General features: G+C 41.2%; 1 long non-coding RNA gene across 1 annotated transcript; it reads left to right on the top strand.

Annotated features, from left to right (window-relative positions):
• Window positions 1-3,678: 3,678 nt before the first annotated feature.
• On the top strand, window positions 3,679-9,333 carry LOC133108396 (uncharacterized). The gene is made up of 5 exons (XR_009704650.1): window positions 3,679-4,579; window positions 6,836-6,883; window positions 7,046-7,080; window positions 7,326-7,414; window positions 9,123-9,333. It is a non-coding gene; the product is annotated as an uncharacterized LOC133108396 (long non-coding RNA).
• Window positions 9,334-25,470: the final 16,137 nt, after the last annotated feature.

Here is a 25,470-nt window from a genome sequence, read left to right as displayed (position 1 = left end):
TTTGCATTAAGCAAACTGTTCATTTTTCTTTGTGAATTAGTTACTGACTGAGTGCCTGCCGGTGAGTCACGGAGTGTGTGAGTGTGTTTGTCTGTGAGAATTACTGAGTGTGCGTGTGTGAGTGTGTGTATGTGTGTGTCAGTTACTGAGTGAGTGAGTGAATTTTTCATCACATCAGAATTTTTTTTTAATCAATTTCAGATGATGAGTACAGAACCAGTCTACAAACCAGTGTGTTCTGATACTGTTCCTAACGGGTTTGAAACTGGGTATGATGTAAGAGCAGCGATTGTCTTTTGTCTATTGTACTTTTTTTGCTTAAGAAGTTGTGCGTACATGTGTTTTAGTTAGAGAGTGAGAGAGAGAGAGAGAGAGAGAGGGAGAGATAATATGGTGAACAGAAGGAGAGCAAGAAGAAATTAAGGGGACAGACAGAAATAGAGAGATGAGTGTGACACTGTATATTTAGTGTTCAGCCCGTTCCCTACTCTGACATGATCAGAGGAAGGATGACTCCAAAGAAGACCTTTGTTTTCTGGGGCAGAGTGGCACCGGAAGCCAGCAGGTAACCTGTGCACCTCTCCTTTCTTTTCCTCCACGGGCTCTCACAACAACATCAGCCATTATTCTCCAGCAGAGTTCTAAGGCTCTGACTGGATAGTTAGAGCAACTAGCGTTTGACCTGCAAAGATTGGGTGAGTACAACTGATATGAAGTCAAGTTTATCATTTTTAATGGCAGTGTTTTCCATGTGAAGAGATTTACCTTTTTGAAAAGTGTGCCGAAAGAAGAAGATTGTGTGATGAGTTTTGAGAAGGTGTTCAATGAGACTTAAATCTGTGTCACAACAATTGAAATGTGCTTCTAGTTTTGAGAAATTATCTTTCTTTTTACACATAATTTTTGGTTCATAACACCGGTTCTAGTGTGTAAACAATCTAGGAAAATTGCAATAATGTGTTACAACTGTCAATGCTATGACACACCAGCTCCTGGACTGTATTTACATGACTGTATGCATTTCACTGCATATATTGATTTCAATTCCAATGTACTGGAGTCCAAAAGAGCAGAATTTGTATGACTGTCCAAATATTTAAGGACCACAGTAAAGACACACAATGGTGAGAGCTTGGTTGAAGTTAGGAATTTCTGATTTAAAAAAAATATCATATTAACCGTTATATCAACCGTTGTATGTTCGATGTGTCTGAACACATCTTGCTAATGGCGCGTGTGGACACCCTGGTGATCACTGGGGACGTCTCTACGTTCAATCAACATTATGCAGGTGAGGGCAAGCAGGGACTGTATTTCCTTTATGAACAGAGAACAGTATCTTCTTTTTTTCATTCAAATTCAAAATTTCCAAATTTGAATGTGTCATGCGAATGTGTTCGGTAGAATGGCTTGGCTACTCTAAAGGTCAGTTCATAGTCCCGTGACAGAGTGATGCTGCGACCAATGATGTGCAACGAACGTCACTGGTCATTTGGTTTATATTCTGGCCGACTGGAGTGAGTTTATACATCATAATGTCCAACGACCACATTCGAATGTTCGTAAACGTTCTGCTTTTTCAGTCGAGTGACGCTCTGTCGCTGGACAATAAACTGGCTTGTTAGCCTGTACAGAGTGTGCACTCATCATGTCTCTGTATGGCCGTGGTAAGGTGGGGGTCAGAGGTTTCAGAGGGCCCTGACTGTCAGAAGGGTAAAGTGTGGTGTTCATGCCTTCATAAGCCACAACCCAATTCACAAAGTTGTTTTTTAAAAGCGCACACACACCCTCAGTAACTGAGACACACTCATACACACACTCAATTTCTGACTCACACTCATACTCACACTCAAAATCAAAAAAGTGGCAAGTCAAACCAGGGCAAGTTATAATGACTTTGTTGCCCCCTTGTGGCAGACACATAATACTAAGCGATCCAGAGTCTTGTTTGAATGGACAAAAGCGCATTAGAGCCATGTATATACTGCACATTTAACCATTTTGCATTGAGCAAATGGTAAGTTTTTCTTTTTTGCATCTATATTTAATGCCTGTTCCCCCAAAAATATTAGAAGAAAGGGTTTTCTGGGGTGAAGGGGGGGTGGGCAATGTGAGATATTTTCATTCCAAGGTGAGTCTCCTGTGTCTCTGTCTCTCTTTCAGGCAGATGCAGACATGTTTGCAGAAGGAACAGGGCTTGGAAACCTGCCGGTGAGTCACGGAGTGTGTGAGTGTGTTTGTCTGTGAGAATTACTGAGTGTGTGTGTGTGAGTGTGTGTATGTGTGTGTCAGTTACTGAGTGTGTGAGTGAGTGAGTGAGTGAATTTTTCTGGGTCTTATCTTCTCACATCAGAATTTCTTCATCAATTTCAGATGATGAGTACAGAACCACTACAAACTACAAACCAGTGAGTTCTGATACTGTTCCTAACGGGTTTGAAACTGGGTATGATGAAAGAGCAGCGATTGTCTTTTGTCTGTTGTATTTTTATCGCTTAAGAAGTTGTGCGTACATGTGTTTGAGTTAGAGAGTGAGAGAGAGTGAGAGTGAGAGTGAGAGAATATGGTGAACAGAAAGAGATCAAGAATAAATTAAGGGGACAGAGAGAAATAGAGAGATGTGTATCACTGTATATTTTGTGTTCAGCCCGTTCCCTACTCTGACATGATCAGAGGAAGGATGACTCCAAAGAAGACCTTCATTTTCAGGGGCAGAGTGGCACCGGAAGCCAGCAGGTAACCTGTGCACCTCTCCTTTCTTTTCCTCCGCGGGCTCTCACAACAACATCAGCCATTATTCTCCAGCAGGGAAGGGCTCACATTTTACCCCTTTATTTGTGCTAAAGCTCTGACTGGATAGTTAAAGCAACTAGTGTTTGACCTGTGACCAAACTTTTGTCTTTCTTCTTGAGTGACAGCATTAAATCAGATCAGCTCTATGTCACAACAGCAAATAACTTACTTCCGGGTGGATAATGGCTCTGGCTCTGCTGCTATTGAGGAATATGAATAGGAGGCAGTGTTTTCCATGTCATCTAATCATAGACATATATGGTAACACTATTTAATTCCGCAGCTGAGTGGCCACCCGGAAGTATCTTCACGACCTTTATTTACAAACATTCTGATTTCATCTTGATGCTGTCACTCATAGGCAGGCACGCCCCTCTCCTGTAAACACCACCCTCCACGCAAGAAGAGAAAAAAAAGTTGACTTCTTTGAGTGTAAAAAAACATTGTAAACGCATGACAAAAATTAAATTCATATTTTTGATGAAATTCTAAATAATTCTAAATAAGTAATTTTAAATAAGGTGAAACACGACATGTTTTCAAACAATCAAATATTTTTTGGTTTACCAAGTTATTATTTTTCAGTTTCAATCCCAATTTTTCCAACTGCAATTTATTATTTTTCTTTACAAATATAAAGTCTCTATTCTGGCTCCCTGAAACTTAGGTGTGTGCTGTGTGCCTAATGGAAAAAAGGAAAAGCAAAAGGGCACGGGACACATCCACCATTTCCACAGGTGACTCACCTTGGTTGGAAGACGACCCTCCTTTCCTAGCCAGGGCCAGCCCAATTAATTTAAGTTTTAGGGAATATCAAAGAAGCAAAAGAAAAACCAAGCAAAATAAAATCTGTGGCAACCGTGGACAGCCCCAGGCGTGGAAGAACGTAGCATCTCCCGAAACGCGTCGGAAGAACTAATTAAAAATATGTATTCGCCCTCAATCCAGTAGATGCAGTAGAAAGCAGTATATCTGACTGTCCTCACCAAAACCAATATTAGTTTGCGGGCACGTTCTCCTCCACATCAATCAGGAGGCTAACCTAAAACCGGTGTGTCCCGCTGATTGATATCACAGCAGAACGTGCCAAAACAAAAACAAAAAAGGAGAAAAACCAAAAGAAAACAATGAATGTCAGTGGGTGTAATTCCTAGTCGTAACACTTTTTACACATCATCTTGAAGTTTTTGGTTGATAACACCAGTTCCAGTGTGTGAACAATCTAGGAAAACTGCAATAACGTGTTATAACTGGCAATGCTTATCATCTTCGCAGCCACTTTTGGGAAACGGCAGAGCCCTTAGCGGTCTGCAGTCCCAGCGCACACACCGCGCACCTCACAAAGGAGCCCTGCCTTTATTAAACCAGTCCTGCTGTCTTGCCGGGCAATTAGTCCAGACAAGTGCGCTGAATTAGGCTACGTGGGCATAGCAGGTAAGCTACGTGGGCGTGGCGGATAAACTCGATTCATCACAGTGTGCATCTATGTTTTCATGTGTGTGCATTCATGTCCATGTGCGTGTGTCCGTGTGTGTGGGTGCGTGTGTGTTTGTGTGTTTGTGTGTGCCCGTGTGTGTGCATTTCTGTTCATGTGCACGTGTACGTGAGTGTGTGTGCATTGTGTGTGTGTTCTACAGGTTTCACATTAATTTTATGGTGAGCAGCAGTGAAGACATCGCCTTGCATTTGAACCCGCGGATGTGTGGGACAGTGGTGCTTAACACCCATCTGGGAGGGAGTTTTGGGATGGAGGAAAGAGATGACTTTGAGAGGGACATATTTTGAGGTAAGACAACTAGGGTCATTCATGAGTCTATATGTCTAATCCAAAGTATCTCTGTAATTATCCAAAGCAAAGTGTGCCATATTATATATGTAGGTGATTCTGCAATAATGTAACCTATTGAAACAGACCTATTGAATTTGTCTCCAATAGCTGAACTTTAATTATCATATTTTTTCCATTTCTACTGGAAGTCAGAGGAAATAATTCCCATCACATCACTGAACATTTAATTGGAAATTTAGGTGTTCCATAGTTTTGGCATATGAACTAAAAGCTGCGTGGTGCAGCTTGTAACGTGTTTATTTTTAGCTTTTGGAACAGTAGGTAGGGCAGTATTTGATCTTCAGCATCTGATTTTGAGAATATAGTAAAGTGAGAGACAGTCTATTATGTATGAAGGTGCATTGTTATTAAAAAACCCATAAAATAACTTCAAAATGTATTCTAAAAGATATTACCAGTATGGAGAGGCCGGTAATGGGGTCATATGTTCACTGTTCCTTTTTTGTTCATCTAGCTGCTGCCTATTGAAGTTGAAGTTTACGAATCAGTTTGTTTGTTGATTAATAAATGAATAAATAATACAGGAACCAAAAAGGTTGAATTATGATATGCTCCCAATCTCTCTTGTTGGTGGTAATGAAGCTCAGAGCTCTATGTAATCAAAGAGCTCCAGCATGTTACATGTCCCACATATAATTGTTATGTATAAAAAGGAATACCTACAGGGCTCAATTATTTTTTAGACTTCTACTGCTGTAGCCTATCCACTTAGAGCGATGAGGCTTTGTGTGTTCAGAGATGCTCTTCTGCATACCACGGTTGTAATGTGTGCATTTGCATTACTGCCGTATTTGCATTACAGCCACCTTCCTGTCAGCTTTGACCAGTCTAGCCATTCCCCACTGACGTCTCTGTCTGCTCACTAGATTTTTTAGCTTTTTGCACCATTCTTTCCAAACTCTATGGACTAGTGTGAAAACGTGAAAACCCCAGGAGGATTTTATGAGCTACTAAAACCACCCTCTCTGCCGCCGGTTGATTTGAACATTAACTGAAGCTCCTGGACTGTATTTACATGATTGTATGCATTTCACTGCATATATTGATTTCAATTCCAATGTACTGGAGTCCAAAAGAGCAGAATTTGTATGACTGTCCAAATATTTAAGGACCACAGTAAAGACACACAATGGTGAGAGCTTGGTTGAAGCCTTTAGGAATCTCTGATTAAAAAAATGTCAACCGTTGTATGTTCGATGTGTTTGAACACCAATGGCGCGTGTGCACACCCTGGTGATCACTGGGGACGTCTCCATACGTTCAATCAACATTATGCAGGTGAGGACAAGCAGGGACTGTATTTCCTTTATGAACAGAGAACAGTATGTTCTCTTTTTTTCATTCAAATTCAAAATTTGAATCAGAATTTAAGTCCAAATTTGAATGTGTCATGCTGCTCAACATTAATATGTGTTGCCTATGTGTTCGGTAGAATGGCTTGGCTACTCTAAAGGTCAGTTCATAGTCCCGTGACAGAGTGATGCTGCGACCAATGATGTGCAACGAACGTCACTGGTCATTTGGTTTATATTCTGGCCGACTGGAGTGAGTTTATACATCATAATGTCGAACGACCACATTCGAATGTTCGTAAACGTTCTGCTTTTTCAGTCGAGTGACGCTCTGTCGCTGGACAATAAACTGGCTTGTTAGCCTGTACAGAGTGTGCACTCATCATGTCTCTGTATGGCCGTGGTAAGGTGGGGGTCAGAGGTTTCAGAGGGCCCTGACTGTCAGAAGGGTAAAGTGTGGTGTTCATGCCTTCATAAGCCACAACCCAATTCACAAAGTTGTTTTTTAAAAGCGCACACACACCCTCAGTAACTGAGACACACTCATACACACACTCAATTTCTGACTCAGGCACTCACACTCAAAATCAAAAAAGTGGCAAGTCAAACCAGGGCAAGTTATAATGACTTTGTTGCCCCCTTGTGGCAGACACATAATACTAAGCGATCCAGAGTCTTGTTTGAATGGACAAAAGCGCATTAGAGCCATGTATATACTGCACATTTAACCATTTTGCATTGAGCAAATGGTATGTTTTTCTGTTTTGCATCTATATTTAATGCATGTTCCCCCAAAAATATTAGAAAAAAGGGTTTTCTGGGGTGATGGGGGGGGGGGGGGGGGCAATGTGAGATATTTTCATTCCAAGGTGAGTCTCCTGTGTCTCTGTCTCTCCTCCAGGCAGATGCAGACATGTTTGCAGAAGGAACAGGGCTTGGAAACCTGCCGGTGAGTCACGGAGTGTGTGAGTGTGTTTGTCTGTGAGAATTACTGAGTGTGCATGTGTGAGTGTGTGTATGTGTGTGTCAGTTACTGAGTGTGTGAGTGAGTGAGTGAGTGAATTTTTCTGGGTCTTATCTTCTCACATCAGAATTTCTTCATCAATTTCAGATGATGAGCACAGAACCACTACAAACTACAAACCAGTGAGTTCTGATACTGTTCCTAACGGGTTTGAAACTGGGTATGATGAAAGAGCAGCGATTGTCTTTTGTCTGTTGTATTTTTATCGCTTAAGAAGTTGTGCGTACATGTGTTTGAGTTAGAGAGTGAGAGAGAGTGAGAGTGAGAGTGAGAGTGAGAGAATATGGTGAACAGAAAGAGATCAAGAATAAATTAAGGGGACAGAGAGAAATAGAGAGATGTGTATCACTGTATATTTTGTGTTCAGCCCGTTCCCTACTCTGACATGATCAGAGGAAGGATGACTCCAAAGAAGACCTTCATTTTCAGGGGCAGAGCGGCACCGGAAGCCAGCAGGTAACCTGTGCACCTCTCCTTTCTTTTCCTCCACGGGCTCTCACAACAACATCAGCCATTATTCTCCAGCAGGGAAGGGCTCACATTTTACCCCTTTATTTGTGCTAAAGCTCTGACTGGATAGTTAAAGCAACTAGTGTTTGACCGGTGACCAAACTTTTGTCTTTCTTCTTGAGTGACAGCATTAAATCAGATCAGCTCTATGTCACAACAGCAAATAACTTACTTCCGGGTGGATAATGGCTCTGACTCTGCTGCTAACTGCTATTGAGGAATATGAATAGGAGGCAGTGTTTTCCGTGTCATCTAATCATAGACATATATGGTAACACTACTTAATTCCGCAGCTGAGTGGCCACCCGGAAGTATCTTCACGACCTTTATTTACAAACATTCTGATTTCTTCATGATGCTGTCACTCATAGGCAGGCACGCCCCTCTCCTGTAAACACCACCCTCCACGCAAGAAGAGAAAAAAAAGTTGACTTGTTTGAGTGTAAAAAAACATTGTAAACGCATGACAAAAATTAAATTCATATTTTTGATGAAAGAAAATTCTAAATAATTCTAAATAAGTAATTTTAAATACGGTGAAACACGACATGTTTTCAAACAATCAAGTATTTTTTGGTTTACCAAGTTATTATTTTTCAGTTTCAATCCCAATTTTTCCAACTGCAATTTATTATTTTTCTTTACAAATATAAAGTCTCTATTCTGGCTCCCTGAAACTTAGGTGTGTGCTGTGTGCTTAATGGAAAAAAGGAAAAGCAAAAGGGCACGGGACACATCCACCATTTCCACAGGTGACTCACCTTGGTTGGAAGACGACCCTCCTTTCCTAGCCAGGGCCAGCCCAATTAATTTAAGTTTTAGGGAATATCAAAGAAGCAAAAGAAAAACCAAGCGAAATAAAATCTGTGGCAACCGTGGACAGCCCCAGGCGTGGAAGAACGTAGCATCTCCCGAAACGCGTCGGAAGAACTAATTAAAAATATGTATTCGCCCTCAATCCAGTAGATGCAGTAGAAAGCAGTATATCTGACTGTCCTCACCAAAACCAATATTAGTTTGCGGGCACGTTCTCCTCCACATCAATCAGGAGGCTAACCTAAAACCGGTGTGTCCCGCTGATTGATATCACAGCAGAATGTGCCAAAACAAAAACAAAAAAGGAGAAAAACCAAAAGAAAACAATGAATGTCAGTGGGTGTAATTCCTAGTCGTAACACTTTTTACACATCATCTTGAAGTTTTTGGTTGATAACACCAGTTCCAGTGTGTGAACAATCTAGGAAAACTGCAATAACGTGTTATAACTGGCAATGCTTATCATCTTCGCAGCCACTTTTGGGAAACGGCAGAGCCCTTAGCGGTCTGCAGTCCCAGCGCACACACCGCGCACCTCACAAAGGAGCCCTGCTTTTATTAAACCAGTCCTGCTGTCTTGCCGGGCAATTAGTCCAGACAAGTGCGCTGAATTAGGCTACGTGGGCATAGCAGGTAAGCTACGTGGGCGTGGCAGATAAACTCGATTCATCACAGTGTGCATCTATGTTTTCATGTGTGTGCATTCATGTCCATGTGCGTGTGTCCGTGTGTGTGGGTGCGTGTGTGTTTGTGTGTGTTTGTGTGTGCCCGTGTGTGTGCATTTCTGTTCATGTGCACGTGTACGTGAGTGTGTGTGCATTGTGTGTGTGTTCTACAGGTTTCACATTAATTTTATGGTGAGCAGCAGTGAAGACATCGCCTTGCATTTGAACCCGCGGATGTGTGGGACAGTGGTGCTTAACACCCATCTGGGAGGGAGTTTTGGGATGGAGGAAAGAGATGACTTTGAGAGGGACATATTTTGAGGTAAGACAACTAGGGTCATTCATGAGTCTATATGTCTAATCCAAAGTATCTCTGTAATTATCCAAAGCAAAGTGTGCCATATTATATATGTAGGTGATTCTGCAATAATGTAACCTATTGAAACAGACCTATTGAATTTGTCTCCAATAGCTGAACTTTATGTCACGTTTCAGGTCTGTCTCGCCATGTTTTATGTTTATTCATGTTGTCTTAGTCACGTAGTGTCTTATCATGTATTATGTTAGTCTAGGTTCGTCATGTTGTTTAGTTCATTTCTTGTTACGATTTATTTTCTCGTCATGTCTAGTTATGTTTCGTTACGATTATATTACCTGGTTATGTTGAGTGATTATCGTCTTAGTTTCGCTTTGTGTTATGTTTCGATGCAGGTTTATTGTTACGTTAACTGGTCGTTGTTATGCATACACTTTTACATGTTTTTCCGCAAACCTTGCGTTCCGCCTTTTCTCTCTCTCTCTCTCTCTCTCGTTCTGTCCTTCACTCTCCTATTGTTTCTATTTGTCTATTTACTAAAACTACTAACGCTAGCTCAGGATTGGGTAGAAACTAACAAGACTAATCATGTGTTCATGTTACCTTACGTTTCTCGTGCATGTCATTTACTAATTTACTAATGCTAGGGCAGGATAGGTTTATTACTAACGATTACTAATCTCCTTGTTTAACTTGTCATCCATCGCACCTGTTTTCCATTTCCTTGCTACGCTCTAACTAATTGTCTACACCTGTCTACACCTGCATTTATAGCCCAGTCGCGCAACTGTTCACTGCGAAATTGTCTGCCTCTGTTTACCACGCAACTCTTGAGCATTATTTACTGTTTGATTACACGTTACGATCCACGCCTGTTTACCGACCATTGTTTATTGATTTCTGTTTTGTGACCATCGTTTGTTTTTTGACTTCGTCCTTGCCTACCGTTTTTGTACTTTTGCTTCGCTGATTGTTTCATGGTTTCGACTCCCGCTTCGTCCACGACTACGCCTCTGTTCATCTGCCCCGCTGACAGCTCTCCTGCTACCGGACCTCCCTGCACGTCTACCGACTACGAGTTTGCCTCTTCCCTCGGCACCGTGCTTTTTGTTTCTTTACTTTTTGTTTGGCTGGATCTACGTGTATGGACTTTGCTTGTGTTGACTACTCTCCTGGGATTCGTCCCGAATAAAGCCCTGAGGGGTCTTTATATTACTATTGTTTCTGAGTCGTGCATTTTGGGTCCAACCCCCACGCACCCGTCTAACTTTAATTATCATATTTTTGCCATTTCTACTGGAAGTCAGAGGAAATAATTCCCGTCACATCACTGAACATGTAATTGGAGATTTAGGTGTTCCATAGTTTTGGCATATGAACTAAAAGCTGCGTGGTGCAGCTTGTAACGTGTTTATTTTTAGCTTTTGGAACAGTAGGTAGGGCAGTATTTGATCTTCAGCATCTGATTTTGAGAATATAGTAAAGTGAGAGACAGTCTATTATGTATGAAGGTGCATTGTTATTAAAAAACCCATAAAATTACTTCAAAATGTATTCTAAAAGATACTACCAGTATGGAGAGGCCGGTAATGGGGTCATATGTTCACTGTTCCTTTTTTGTTCATCTAGCTGCTGCCTATTGAAGTTGAAGTTTACGAATCAGTGTGTTTGTTGATTAATAAATGAATAAATAATACAGGAACCAAAAAGGTTGAATTATGATATGCTCCCAATCTCTCTTGTTGGTGGTAATGAAGCTCAGAGCTCTATGTAATCAAAGAGCTCCAGCATGTTACATGTCCCACATATAATTGTTATGTATAAAAAGGAATACCTACAGGGATCAATTATTTTTTAGACTTCTACTGCTGTAGCCTATCCACTTAGAGCGATGAGGCTTTGTGTGTTCAGTCTCTTCTGCATACCACTGTTGTAATGTGTGCATTTGCATTACTGCCGTATTTGCATTACTGCCACCTTCCTGTCAGCTTTGACCAGTCTAGCCATTCTCCACTGACGTCTCTGTCTGCTCACTAGATTTTTTAGCTTTTTGCACCATTCTTTCCAAACTCTATGGACTAGTGTGAAAACGTGAAAACCCCAGGAGGATTTTATGAGCTACTAAAACCACCCTGTCTGCCGCCGGTTGATTTGAACATTAACTGAAGCTCCTGGACTGTATTTACATGATTGTATGCATTTCACTGCATATATTGATTTCAATTCCAATGTACTGGAGTCCAAAAGAGCAGAATTTGTATGACTGTCCAAATATTTAAGGACCACAGTAAAGACACACAATGGTGAGAGCTTGGTTGAAGCATTTAGGAATCTCTGACATGCAAACTCTGCACAGAGAGGCCCCGGCCAACAGGGATTCGAACCCTTGCTGTGAGGCGGCAGTGCTACCCACTGCACCATCTGTGCTGCCACTAATAATAATAATAATAATAATAAACAGACAAAGAGAGGCAATACATTCAAAGCAAGTTTGAAAAGGTGAGTATTGAGGGCTTTTTTGAATGTGGATCTTGAATGTTTTTGGGGAGAGAGTTCCAGGGAGAGGGGGCAGTGATGGAAAATGCTCAGTCACCCCAGCTGCGATGCTTGGTCTTTATAGAGGGGGTAAGGAGATCGGGGTCTTTATAGAGGGGGTAAGGAGATCGGGGTCAGCAGATCGAAGGTTACAGGTGGGGGTGTACCAGTGGAGATCGAGGGGGTAAGGATGTTTAAGGCTTTGTCGGTAGTAAGCATAATTTTATAGCAAATCCGCTGCTGACCTGGGAGCCAGTGGAGGTTCTGAAGAACTGTTGTTATGTGAACTTATGTGAGTGAGTTCTTTGTGGTGGAAGAATTACCTTTTTTTAAACTTATTTATGCTCCTATTTGGTGAGATCATTCTCGAGTCACAGTCTCCGTTCAACGTCCTTGTTGACATACACTGTACCAAAAAGTTGAGAACTGAGATGGGGAAATTTCCTCATGGGCCTTTTCCCATAATGCACTTTATCCTGGAATGCATTGCAAAAGACCCCTAGACTTGAAGAGACAGTCACTCTTCCTGGGTTTAAGGCTCTGATTGAACACTACCTGTTTTTGACTTGGATTTCAATAATTGTGATTTTATGTTGTATTGTTGCTCCTGCTAATTGCACAGGCCACTTTTTTCACTGCCCTCCAGACCACCCTTGCAAAAGAGGTTTTTAACCTCAAGGGTCATGCCTGGTTAAATAAAGATTAATAAATGAATAAATAATACAGGAACCAAAAAGGTTGAATTATGATATGCTCCCAATCTCTCTTGTTGGTGGTAATGAAGCTCAGAGCTCTACGTAATCAAAGAGCTCCAGCATGTTACATGTCCCACATATAATTGTTATGTATAAAAAGGAATACCTACAGGGCTCAATTATTTTTTAGACTTCTACTGCTGTAGCCTATCCACTTAGAGCGATGAGGCTTTGTGTGTTCAGAGATGCTCTTCTGCATACCACTGTTGTAATGTGTGCATTTGCATTACTGCCGTATTTGCATTACAGCCACCTTCCTGTCAGCTTTGACCAGTCTAGCCATTCTCCACTGACGTCTCTGTCTGCTCACTAGATTTTTTAGCTTTTTGCACCATTCTTTCCAAACTCTATGGACTAGTGTGAAAACGTGAAAACCCCAGGAGGATTTTATGAGCTACTAAAACCACCCTGTCTGCCGCCGGTTGATTTGAACATTAACTGAAGCTCCTGGACTGTATTTACATGACTGTATGCATTTCACTGCATATATTGATTTCAATTCCAATGTACTGGAGTCCAAAAGAGCAGAATTTGTATGACTGTCCAAATATTTAAGGACCACAGTAAAGACACACAATGGTGAGAGCTTGGTTGAAGCCTTTAGGAATCTCTGATTAAAAAAATTTCAACCGTTGTATGTTCGATGTGTTTGAACACCAATGGCGCGTGTGCACACCCTGGTGATCACTGGGGACGTCTCCATACGTTCAATCAACATTATGCAGGTGAGGACAAGCAGGGACTGTATTTCCTTTATGAACAGAGAACAGTATGTTCTCTTTTTTTCATTCAAATTCAAAATTTGAATCAGAATTTAAGTCCAAATTTGAATGTGTCATGCTGCTCAACATTAATATGTGTTGCCTATGTGTTCGGTAGAATGGCTTGGCTACTCTAAAGGTCAGTTCATAGTCCCGTGACAGAGTGATGCTGCGACCAATGATGTGCAACGAACGTCACTGGTCATTTGGTTTATATTCTGGCCGACTGGAGTGAGTTTATACATCATAATGTCGAACGACCACATTCGAATGTTCGTAAACGTTCTGCTTTTTCAGTCGAGTGACGCTCTGTCGCTGGACAATAAACTGGCTTGTTAGCCTGTACAGAGTGTGCACTCATCATGTCTCTGTATGGCCGTGGTAAGGTGGGGGTCAGAGGTTTCAGAGGGCCCTGACTGTCAGAAGGGTAAAGTGTGGTGTTCATGCCTTCATAAGCCACAACCCAATTCACAAAGTTGTTTTTTAAAAGCGCACACACACCCTCAGTAACTGAGACACACTCATACACACACTCAATTTCTGACTCAGGCACTCACACTCAAAATCAAAAAAGTGGCAAGTCAAACCAGGGCAAGTTATAATGACTTTGTTGCCCCCTTGTGGCAGACACATAATACTAAGCGATCCAGAGTCTTGTTTGAATGGACAAAAGCGCATTAGAGCCATGTATATACTGCACATTTAACCATTTTGCATTGAGGAAATGGTATGTTTTTCTTTTTTGCATCTATATTTAATGCCTGTTCCCCCAAAAATATTAGAAGAAAGGGTTTTCTGGGGTGAAGGGGGGGTGGGCAATGTGAGATATTTTCATTCCAAGGTGAGTCTCCTGTGTCTCTGTCTCTCCTCCAGGCAGATGCAGACATGTTTGCAGAAGGAACAGGGCTTGGAAACCTGCCGGTGAGTCACGGAGTGTGTGAGTGTGTTTGTCTGTGAGAATTACTGAGTGTGCGCGTGTGAGTGTGTGTATGTGTGTGTCAGTTACTGAGTGTGTGAGTGAGTGAGTGAATTTTTCTGGGTCTTATCTTCTCACATCAGAACTTCTTCATCAATTTCAGATGATGAGTACAGAACCACTACAAACTACAAACCAGTGAGTTCTGATACTGTTCCTAACGGGTTTGAAACTGGGTATGATGAAAGAGCAGCGATTGTCTTTTGTCTGTTGTATTTTTATCGCTTAAGAAGTTGTGCGTACATGTGTTTGAGTTAGAGAGTGAGAGAGAGTGAGAGTGAGAGTGAGAGAATATGGTGAACAGAAAGAGATCAAGAATAAATTAAGGGGACAGAGAGAAATAGAGAGATGTGTATCACTGTATATTTTGTGTTCAGCCCGTTCCCTACTCTGACATGATCAGAGGAAGGATGACTCCAAAGAAGACCTTCATTTTCAGGGGCAGAGCGGCACCGGAAGCCAGCAGGTAACCTGTGCACCTCTCCTTTCTTTTCCTCCACGGGCTCTCACAACAACATCAGCCATTATTCTCCAGCAGGGAAGGGCTCACATTTTACCCCTTTATTTGTGCTAAAGATCTGACTGGATAGTTAAAGCAACTAGTGTTTGACCTGTGACCAAACTTTTGTCTTTCTTCTTGAGTGACAGCATTAAATCAGATCAGCTCTATGTCACAACAGCAAATAACTTACTTCCGGGTGGATAATGGCTCTGACTCTGCTGCTAACTGCTATTGAGGAATATGAATAGGAGGCAGTGTTTTCCGTGTCATTTAATCATAGACATATATGGTAACACTACTTAATTCTGCAGCTGAGTGGCCACCCGGAAGTATCTTCACGACCTTTATTTACAAACATTCTGATTTCGTCATGATGCTGTCACTCATAGGCAGGCACGCCCCTCTCCTGTAAACACCACCCTCCACGCAAGAAGAGAAAAAAAAGTTGACTTGTTTGAGTGTAAAAAAACATTGTAAACGCATGACAAAAATTAAATTCATATTTTTGATGAAAGAAAATTCTAAAGTGAATACGAAGTAATTTTAAATAAGGTGAAACACGACATGTATTCAAACAATCAAATATTTTACGGTTTACCAAGTTATTATTTTTCAGTTTCAATCCCAATTTTTCCAACTGCAATTTATAATTTTTCTTTACAAATATAAAGTCTCTATTCTGGCTCCCTGAAACTTAGGTGTGTGCTGTGTGCCTAATGGAAAAAAGGAAAAGCAAAAGGGCACGAGACACATCCGCCATTTCCACAGGTGACTCACCTTGGTTGGAAGACGACCCTCCTTTCCTAGCCAGGGCCAGCCCAATTAATTTAAGTTTTAGGGAATATCAAAGAAGCAAAAGAAAAACCAAGCAAAATAAAATCTGTGGCAACCGTGGACAGCCCCAGGCGTGGAAGAACGTAGCATCTCCCGAAACGCGTCGGAAGAACTAATTAAAAATATGTATTCGCCCTGAATCCAGTAGATGCAGTAGAAAGCAGTATATCTGACTGTCCTCACCAAAACCAATATTAGTTCGCAGGCACGTTCTCCTCCACATCAATCAGGAGGCTAACCTAAAACCGGTGTGTCCCACTGATTGACATCACAGCAGAACGTGCCAAAACAAAAACAAAAAAGGAGAAAAACCAAAAGAAAGCAATGAATGTCAGTGGGTGTAATTCCTAGTCGTAACACTTTTTACACATCATCTTGAAGTTTTTGGTTGATAACACCAGTTCCAGTGTGTGAACAATCTAGGAAAACTGCAATAACGTGTTATAACTGGCAATGCTTATCATCTTCGCAGCCACTTTTGGGAAACGGCAGAGCCCTTAGCGGTCTGCAGTCCCAGCGCACACACCGCGCACCTCACAAAGGAGCCCTGCTTTTATTAAACCAGTCCTGCTGTCTTGCCGGGCAATTAGTCCAGACAAGTGCGCTGAATTAGGCTACGTGGGCATAGCAGGTAAGCTACGTGGGCGTGGCAGATAAACTCCATTCATCACAGTGTGCATCTATGTTTTCATGTGTGTGCATTCATGTCCATGTGCGTGTGTCCGTGTGTGTGGGTGCGTGTGTGTTTGTGTGTGTTTGTGTGTGCCCGTGTGTGCATTTCTGTTCATGTGCACGTGTACGTGAGTGTGTGTGCATTGTGTGTGTGTTCTACAGGTTTCACATTAATTTTATGGTGAGCAGCAGTGAAGACATCGCCTTGCATTTGAACCCGCGGATGTGTGGGACAGTGGTGCTTAACACCCATCTGGGAGGGAGTTTTGGGATGGAGGAAAGAGATGACTTTGAGAGGGACATATTTTGAGGTAAGACAACTAGGGTCATTCATGAGTCTATATGTCTAATCCAAAGTATCTCTGTAATTATCCAAAGCAAAGTGTGCCATATTATATATGTAGGTGATTCTGCAATAATGTAACCTATTGAAACAGACCTATTGAATTTGTCTCCAATAGCTGAACTTTAATTATCATATTTTTGCCATTTCTACTGGAAGTCAGAGGAAATAATTCCCGTCACATCACTGAACATGTAATTGGAGATTTAGGTGTTCCATAGTTTTGGCATATGAACTAAAAGCTGCGTGGTGCAGCTTGTAACGTGTTTATTTTTAGCTTTTGGAACAGTAGGTAGGGCAGTATTTGATCTTTAGCATCTGATTTTGAGAATATAGTAAAGTGAGAGACAGTCTATTATGTATGAAGGTGCATTGTTATTAAAAAACCCATAAAATAACTTCAAAATGTATTCTAAAAGATACTACCAGTATGGAGAGGCCGGTAATGGGGTCATATGTTCACTGTTCCTTTTTTGTTCATCTAGCTTCCTATTGAAGTTGAAGTTTACGAATCAGTTTGTTGGCAGTCCAATGAGCAAGGCATTGCAATAATCCAGATGAAAATGAAGGCATGAGTAATTTTTTCTGCATCTTGCAACTCTTGAGATACTTTTGCAATGAAAGAAGGCCGTCCTAGTAATATTGCAAATTTGGCTTTTGAAACTCAGCTCTGAGTCGACTCCTAGACTGCTGGCTTGACCTGTAAAGCAAGATTATCTAGCCTGCTCAAGATTTTGTTTCTTTTTGCATATCCTGAGTATATTAACAGAGCCACGGTAGTTTTTATTAAAAAGATTGTTCATTTGCATTTTTGTAAGATGTTTTTTTTCTACAAACTTTTTACAGCATTGTACAGTTTCTCACCCAAGTCAAACATGTCCTAATTTTAAACGGACTAGTGCCTTTTCCAAAAAGTGGGTTTTCATGTTCTACGGTTGTTATTAAAATGGATATTTTCCAAAATGAGGCACCATTGAAAATGAACAGTGAAAAGTGAGCTTGTCTGTTAGCCAGTGACATTCGCCGTACATTTGCCATACTCTCCAGCGTTTATTTCTGTCTGATCCTTTGCGACCTGTTTTGTTCTGGATTTTCCGTTTCTTCCAATTTGACCCGTAGCTTTTGGACTTTGGTTTTTTCGACTTTTGATTTTGTTTCTGTTTGTTTTCGACCCTTTGCCTGTGACCACAACCAATCTTTGGATTATCTCTGTTGTTTCTGTTTGCTTGTATACCCGACCATTGCCTGAAGTTTTTATTACGAACTGCCTGATTTACATTATAACTGTTTGCTGGTTCTCGACCCCTGCCTGTCTGTTCTGCTCTGAAATTAATAAGGACTTTGACATTAACTTCTGTGTGTTATGTACGGTGCAGAGAATCCAGACGCAGACCACAGCATAATCCAAAAATCGAAGTTTAATGTTCAGTGGTCAAAAGCCAAGAGATCCAGTACAAAGCCAAAAACGAAAAGCAAAAGAATAGTCGAAAAAACAAGCGAGAGGTCAAAATCCAGGAAATCACAGGGCGAAGGTACAAAAGGGCAAAAACAAACTCGTAGTCAAAAAATACAAAACAACACGTCGAAAAACCAGAAGATCAGATGAGCAAACAAAACAAGAGGGCAAGGCAGGTACGGAAGTCAAGGTGTCTATCAAGAATCTCTATAATAAGGCTTACACACAATCGGCACTTACTAAGATCAACGTTCTGACAAAGAAGCATACTGAGACTGAGGTTTAAATACAAGGGGGAAGGTGACAATCTAGGCGGGGCAGAGGAAAAGGTGGGCTAAACAAATAGACAACAGGTGGGGAAACATAATAGGGTAATAACATAATAACGGGAGGAAGACGAAAACGCGGACTGGATGCACGGAACAAAACATGTAAAACATACTGGCTCCGGATTAGGGAGTAGACATTTGCATAGTTTGAAGACGTAGTGATAGTTAGAGACAGGTGCGAACACTTTGCTGAAACTAAACGAGTAATCAGGGATAGCATATGGAGGTGGAGTTACAGAACAGTGCAGAAATACTAAGAGATAGCGTTAGTGAGTTAGTTACGTGAATATTTCTAAACTACCCAATAAAAGTGATTGTTAGTTAGTTAGACAGACAGTAAGTGTATTAATCGGATTAGTACTGTACAAAACCTAGATTAGTAGTAGTTAGTAAGAGTCGTGCTTTACAACATTTAACTACCAAGAAAAAGCAGGAAGTAAGAATCGCGAGTCTTAGAAAAAATGTTGAAAAACCGAAAACTACCGTAACCACCCGAATAGTGGGACACGCAGACAGGGGAGTGACTAGACTGGTAAACATTCAGACGCAGACATAACAGGGGAGGACAATGGAGAACTGTAATGGGAAACATAAACCAGGTAACTAAGAAAAATGAATAATAAACAAGACTAAACATGAAAACATACAGAACAAATACAGAAACATTACACTGTGCTCTTGCACTTGGGTTCAGCAAGTCCAACCCCCACCCAGGAGGCACTGATACTGCAGGGATAGTGCCTCGGAATGCACAATATCAAACTCCTTGAACCAAGATGTGGCCCATCTTCACCACTAGATGGCCACATTGGCTAACACCCTGGCCAGCGCACAAGTCCCACAGCCCTTGTCTGTTCCTGCACCTGAACCTGTCCGGTCCCATCCGGAACCCCGTCTGCCCCCACCTGAATGCTACAGTGGGGATCCCAAGACCTGCGCTTCGTTCCTATCCCAGTGTTCTCTGATATTCAAACTGCAGCCATCCACTTTCCCCACTGAATGCTCCCAAGGGTCTTACATTATTACCCTCCTGCCTGGAAGAGCTTGTGAGTTGGGAACAGCTTTCTGGGACTCTGGTGCCCCCGAGTGTTACAACTTTGCCCTCTTTGCCTCAGCCATGAAGAGGGTCTTCCCTGTACCTGCTGCCATGCGCAAACTCTTCCGCATCCGGCAGGGCAACTGCTCAGTCTCGGACTACTCCATTGAATTCTGGACCCTGGTGGCATCAGCCGGCTGGGGGCGCACCAAGATTTGTGGGCCCTTTTACAACGCACTGTCGGAGCAGATCCTCGGTGAGTTGACTACCCGTGAGCTGCCCACTTCCCTTGATGCCCTCATCAACCTGGCCATATGTGTGGATTCCCGGCTGAGGAAATGAGGCGTTCTGCTAGGCATGTCCCGGAACCCGACTGCTCCTGTTCCTCGCTCCAGTCGCCAGCCCCTGCGAGAAGACCCCGAACCGGAATCCATGCAGGAGGGACGAACCCGCCTTTTCCAGCAAGAGAGAGAGCAAGTTCTTCCTGTACTGTCCTGAACCTGCTCATCATGTCAATGCCTGTCTGTTAAAAGCCAACGCCCATCAGTGAACAAGGGGTTCTTGACAGGCACCGCCATGGATCCAACCTCCTGAACCTCCCGTTCCACCCTGATCGCCTTCATATTCAGGGAGGGGGTACGACACCAAGTGTGGGTTTTGTTCGGGGGGCCGACGCAAACTTTATCTGCCCCACTCTGGTCCGTCGGCTTGGGATCCCCACCTCCATGAATAAAGATGAGTTTAAGATGGCCTTTGAAACCCCTAGTGGCCACTACGAGTACCTTGTGATGCCTTTTGGGTTGACTAGCACTCCCGCCGTATTCCAGAACTTGATCAACAACGTCCTCCGGGACATGATTTCCAAGTTCGTTTTTATGTACCTTGATGACCTCCTCATCTTCTCTGCCTACTTGGAGGAACACATCAACTACGTCCACCAAGTCCTCCTTTGTCTCCTGGAGAACTGATTATTTGTCAAAGCCGAGAAGTGAGGAGCTCCACTGCTCCATCGTCCAGTATCTTGGCTTTGTCATCTCTAGGGGACAGATTGAAATGGACCCGTAGACCACCTCTACCATAACGAATTGGCCTCCTCCCACCAACCAAAAGGAGCTTCAACATTTCCTGGGCTTTGCCAATTTCTACCGGAGGTTGATCTGGAACTACAGTTCTGTCACTGCTCCGCTGTCTGCCCTGCTACCATTAGTTCAGATATACACTATGTACTTGGAAATGTTTGCAGTGATTTTAGTTTCTTTTACAGATAATTAATTTCTAGAAAGTAACAAGTGACACAAATGTAATTGGTACATTTTATGTATATATAGTAACGACATACTTACCTAATCGATTTCTAGAAATTCTGTAAACTCTGTAAGTCCTGCGTTCCTCTGAAATCTATTTGGTTGTTGATTCAAAGAAAATATTTGATTGAATCCTCAGCAGTCTGCCAAGTGGTACATGCTGTTTGAAGTAGACCATCATAGTTACAGTTCCCATAGCTGGTATTAATGCACTGTGTGTTGGAAGCCTTGTCAGTGCATAGGTCAAGATAATGTTCTTGGTACTTCTGTGAATTTCCTGTCTTTTCCACTTTTGCCACTGTTTCAGGTGTTTGTAAACAGGGACAACCTGTGTGACTATGCCCACCGTCTCATGCCCTTCACCCAGATCGACAAGCTGGAGATCGATGGGGACGTGCAGCTGTACTATATACTGTACTGATGTCACTGCTGTGATGTCACTGATCTGATGCCCTATTCTGATATCATTGCTGTGATGTCGCTGTTCTAATGCTCTGCTTTTCTATCACTGTTCTGGTATCATTGATATGATGTCACTGTTCTCACTGTCCGGACGCCCTGCTTTTATATCACTGCTCTGATATCATTGCTGTGATCTGATGCCCTCACATCCCAGCTTTTCGAGTCCACAGCTTCCTACCTCATTCCTCTGGAATACTTCATAAACATTTTCATGCATTATAAAGATTGCTTCATTTATTTATTTATTTGATATATTTTATAGTATGCATACCATTAACTACTATAAAAGACATTAAGGTCACATTTTTTAAATGTACTTTTATTTTCCTTGATTTCTAGTGAACTGTTAGAAGTTATATCATTGCAGAATAACTACATTATCCTGGAGGGAAACTAACTGGCTAACAAATTATCTAACAATATTTGAATACAAAGCACCTATCCTTCAGAAATCTGCATTTTCAAAGCACAGACAATGAAAATGTCTAACAAATTCACCTGCATTTCAAACTGACATTATTAGCCTAATAGTTATAAAAAAAAATACATCACGCACAATGGGCCTCATTTATCAAACGTGAGCCAAACAAAATTCACTGTAAATCCTTTGGAAATGCATTTGCACAAATAATGTGGGATTTATCAAAGTTTTCAGAGGTCAGTTTTTTCGTAGGAGCCAAATGAACAGGAGTGGTCTGTTCGTATTGTGCGCGGAAATAAAAGTGCATGGTAGTAAAGCATTGTTCCATGAATTTATATTTTATTTATATTTTGAGCGGCAAAAATATTTGAATGAGCCAATTGGATACTATAATTATTCATATTATAGAAAAACGCAACAGGATTCAACATTAAAATGGGTGATGTTGTGAACAGTTTTTCCCAGTCGGAAGGTGGTAATTTGGTCATTCCGATATGACGTGAATGCAGGAAAACCTGTCAGCATTTCAGAATTTTGCAAATAGGCATAATACCACCCTCTAGTGGTACAACTGTTCATAGCCTGTTTTGTGATCTATTAACAGCTGATCCTGATCTGGATCACCTTTCCTTGACTCACCACTAACGGCTGCTGAGGACCCAAGATCTGTGTGTTGCTATTAGGCCTCAGTAACTGTAAAACACCAATCAAGATGCAGGCTGAAGAGTTGTCTAATGTATTAGTCAGGTGGGATTTTTAAACTGTTTTTTTTTTTTTTTCATACAATGTATAGTGTTTATACTGCTCCATTACAGGAGGATTTGGTGTTGTTCTTTGGTTATATGTTATATAACCAAGCAAAGATTCACATTTCAACCAATCAAGTGCATCTTTTTAGAGGGCTAGCAATCAGATTTGACCTCTTAAGTTAATATCCACTCAGAACTGACGCACTGTGTGAGGCTAACTTTTTAGCACAGAAGTTATAACACACCAGACGGTAAATATTTGGTAAATAGTCGGCATTTATATAGCATCTGTATCCAAAGTGTTGTACAAGGTTGATCAAGTTGATCAAGTTGATCAAGGATAGGTACAAGTGGACAGGGCTTTATGGCAACCCGTTATTAATTACTGATGAGGATATGTAGTTGACTTAAGGATGTAATTATGGATCAGGGTTTGGATTTACAGACCACAGAATATTTTTTGTCATGTTTTTTAGAGTCCTTTAAATGCAATTGTTATATGCCTTTTACTCAAGAGTGGCTTCTGTCTAGCCACTCTACCATAAAGGCCTGATTGATGGAGTGCTGCTGAGATGGTTGTCCTTCCAGCAGGTTCTCTCATCTCTGCAGATAACTTCCGAAGCTCTGTTAGAGTGACCGTTGGGTTCTTGGTCACCTCCCTGACCAAGGCTCTTCATGCCTGGTTATTCAGTTTTGGCTGGAGAGCCAACTCTAGGACGAGTCCTGGTGGTTCCAACATTCTTCCATTTCACAATTATGACACAGTGCTCCTGTGAACACTCAAAGATTTAGAAATTGTTTTATACCTTTGCCCTGATCTATGCCTCATCACAATTTTATCAAAGGACTTCATGGCTTGGTTTTTGTCCTGACATGCAGTGTGAATTATGGGATCTTAGATACACAGGTGTGTGCCTTTCTAACCTATGACTCCAATCAATTTCTAAACACATTTCAAGGATAATGAAAGCAAACAGGATGCACATGACCTCAATTTGGAATCCCACTGCAAAGAGTCTGAATACAAATAAAGGATTTCATTTTTTTAAATATATATTTTTATTTATTTATATATTTCTAAAAACATGTTTTCACTTTATATGACATTATGAGTTAGTGAGAGTAGATTGATGGTCAATAATTGCCATTTTTATTTAAAATCTACAACACAATAAAGTGTAAAAAGTGAAGGGGTGTGATTTCTAAAGCCATTGTGCAAGGATTGGATATAGAGATGTGTTTAGGGTTTAGCCATTTATCAAGAAGCTTTAGTGATTGAGATGTATTGAGAAGTAGCAAAGTATACAGAGTTGTTTTGTATAGCACTTGAGCATAATGGTATTGGGTTAAATTGGGGTATTGGGCCTTCTGTCAAAAAAAAATGCTAATAAAAAAAAATCATCGTAAAACTGAATGAGCCCATAAAGGTCATCGGGTCAGGGTGATCCTTCATAACAAACTGAACACATACAGTAGGCATAAAGGAGTCTCTGAAATCATCTCAGCCGCTGTTTGACTAGCAAAATATTGGCCATATTTGCATTAAGTGCTCTGTGTTTTTTAGTGGAATGTAAATCTACCAGCAATGTGCAAAACTTCACACTGAGAAGAAGGTGGTATATATATACACACACATATACAGTGCTGTGCAAAAGTTTTAGGCAGATGTGAGGTGAAGCATGGCTGAGGTTCCTTGCAAGTTTGGGGCTGCATTTCTACAAATGGAGTCAGGAATTTGGTCAGAATTAATGGTCTCCTCAATGCACAGAAGTACAGGCATCATGCAATACCATCAGGGAGTCCTGGAAGTGATGGGATGGCCCCCAAAGAGCCCTGATCTCAACATCATCAAGTCTGTCCAGGAATTCATGAAGAGACCGAATCATTTGAAGCTGCCTAAATCCACAGAAGAACTGTGGCTAAGTTAGCCTCACACAGTGCATCAGTTCTGAGTGGATATTAACTTAAGAGGTCAAATCTGATTGCTAGCCCTCTAAAAAGATGCACTGCCGATTGGTTGAAATGTGAATTTTTGCTTGGTTATATAACATATAACCAAAGAACAACACCAAATCCTCCTGTAATGGAGCAGTATAAACCCTATACATTGTATGAAAAAAAAAAAACAACCTACCTGCCGAGTTCCTTCAAAAACTGTGTGCACGTACACCTAGAAGAATTGATGTTTTGAAGGCAAAGGGTGGATTTAATTGAGATTTTTCTTTTGTTCATCCACTATGCATTTTGTTAATTTATAAAAATAAACTATTAACATTTCTATTTTTGAAAGCATTCTTATTTTACTGCATTTTTTCACACCTGCCTAAAACCTTTGCATAGTACTGTGTATATATATACAGTACTGTGCAAAAGTATTAAGCACCTGTATAACATTCTGTACAGATAAGATTCTTTCAAAAATAATTAAATAAAAGGTCCAAAATAAACTTACTATACATTTACATTACAGTTTGTATAATTTGGCAGAGTAGTTAAAAACTGAATCAAATCAATATTTTTGCGACCACCCTTCAGCATTAAAACTGCATCACTTCTCTGAGATATGGAACTGCAGGACAGCATTGGCTAAGACAATCAGCAGGAAGGTTGTTCAAAGCATGTTGGAGAACTTGCCACAGTTCTTCTGCAGACTTTGGTTGGCACTTTGCTTCTGATCTCAGACAGCCTTGATCAAATTTTTAATGTAAAAATTAGTCAATTGCTTACAGTAATATGTTACTTTTTAAAATTAAATACAAAAATGTCCCTGTAAAATTAAATCTTTTGGAAAATGAATATTTGGAAATCTCAAATGTGCTTTTTTATACTAACACACGCAAAAAAAGAAACATATATATAACAAAGTTTAGGGTGTGTCATGATGGGCGGAGCAGAGGACCTATGCGCAGACACTGGGAAGTGAAAATGGCAGGGGGGGGGACAGGACAAGACGAACTAGCAGCGTGCAATTGAAAAGGACAGGTATAAATACACAGGGGAATGAGAAAAATTAGCAGGGGCATGGGAGTGAGGGTGGTCTAACAAATAAACATCAGGTGAGACACATGAA

This window comes from Conger conger, chromosome 13, assembly GCF_963514075.1.
Source record: "Conger conger chromosome 13, fConCon1.1, whole genome shotgun sequence".
NCBI classification, from domain to species: domain Eukaryota; kingdom Metazoa; phylum Chordata; class Actinopteri; order Anguilliformes; family Congridae; genus Conger; species Conger conger.
Note: the sequence above shows the minus strand (reverse complement) of the source record. Positions and strands in the feature narration are given on the sequence as shown.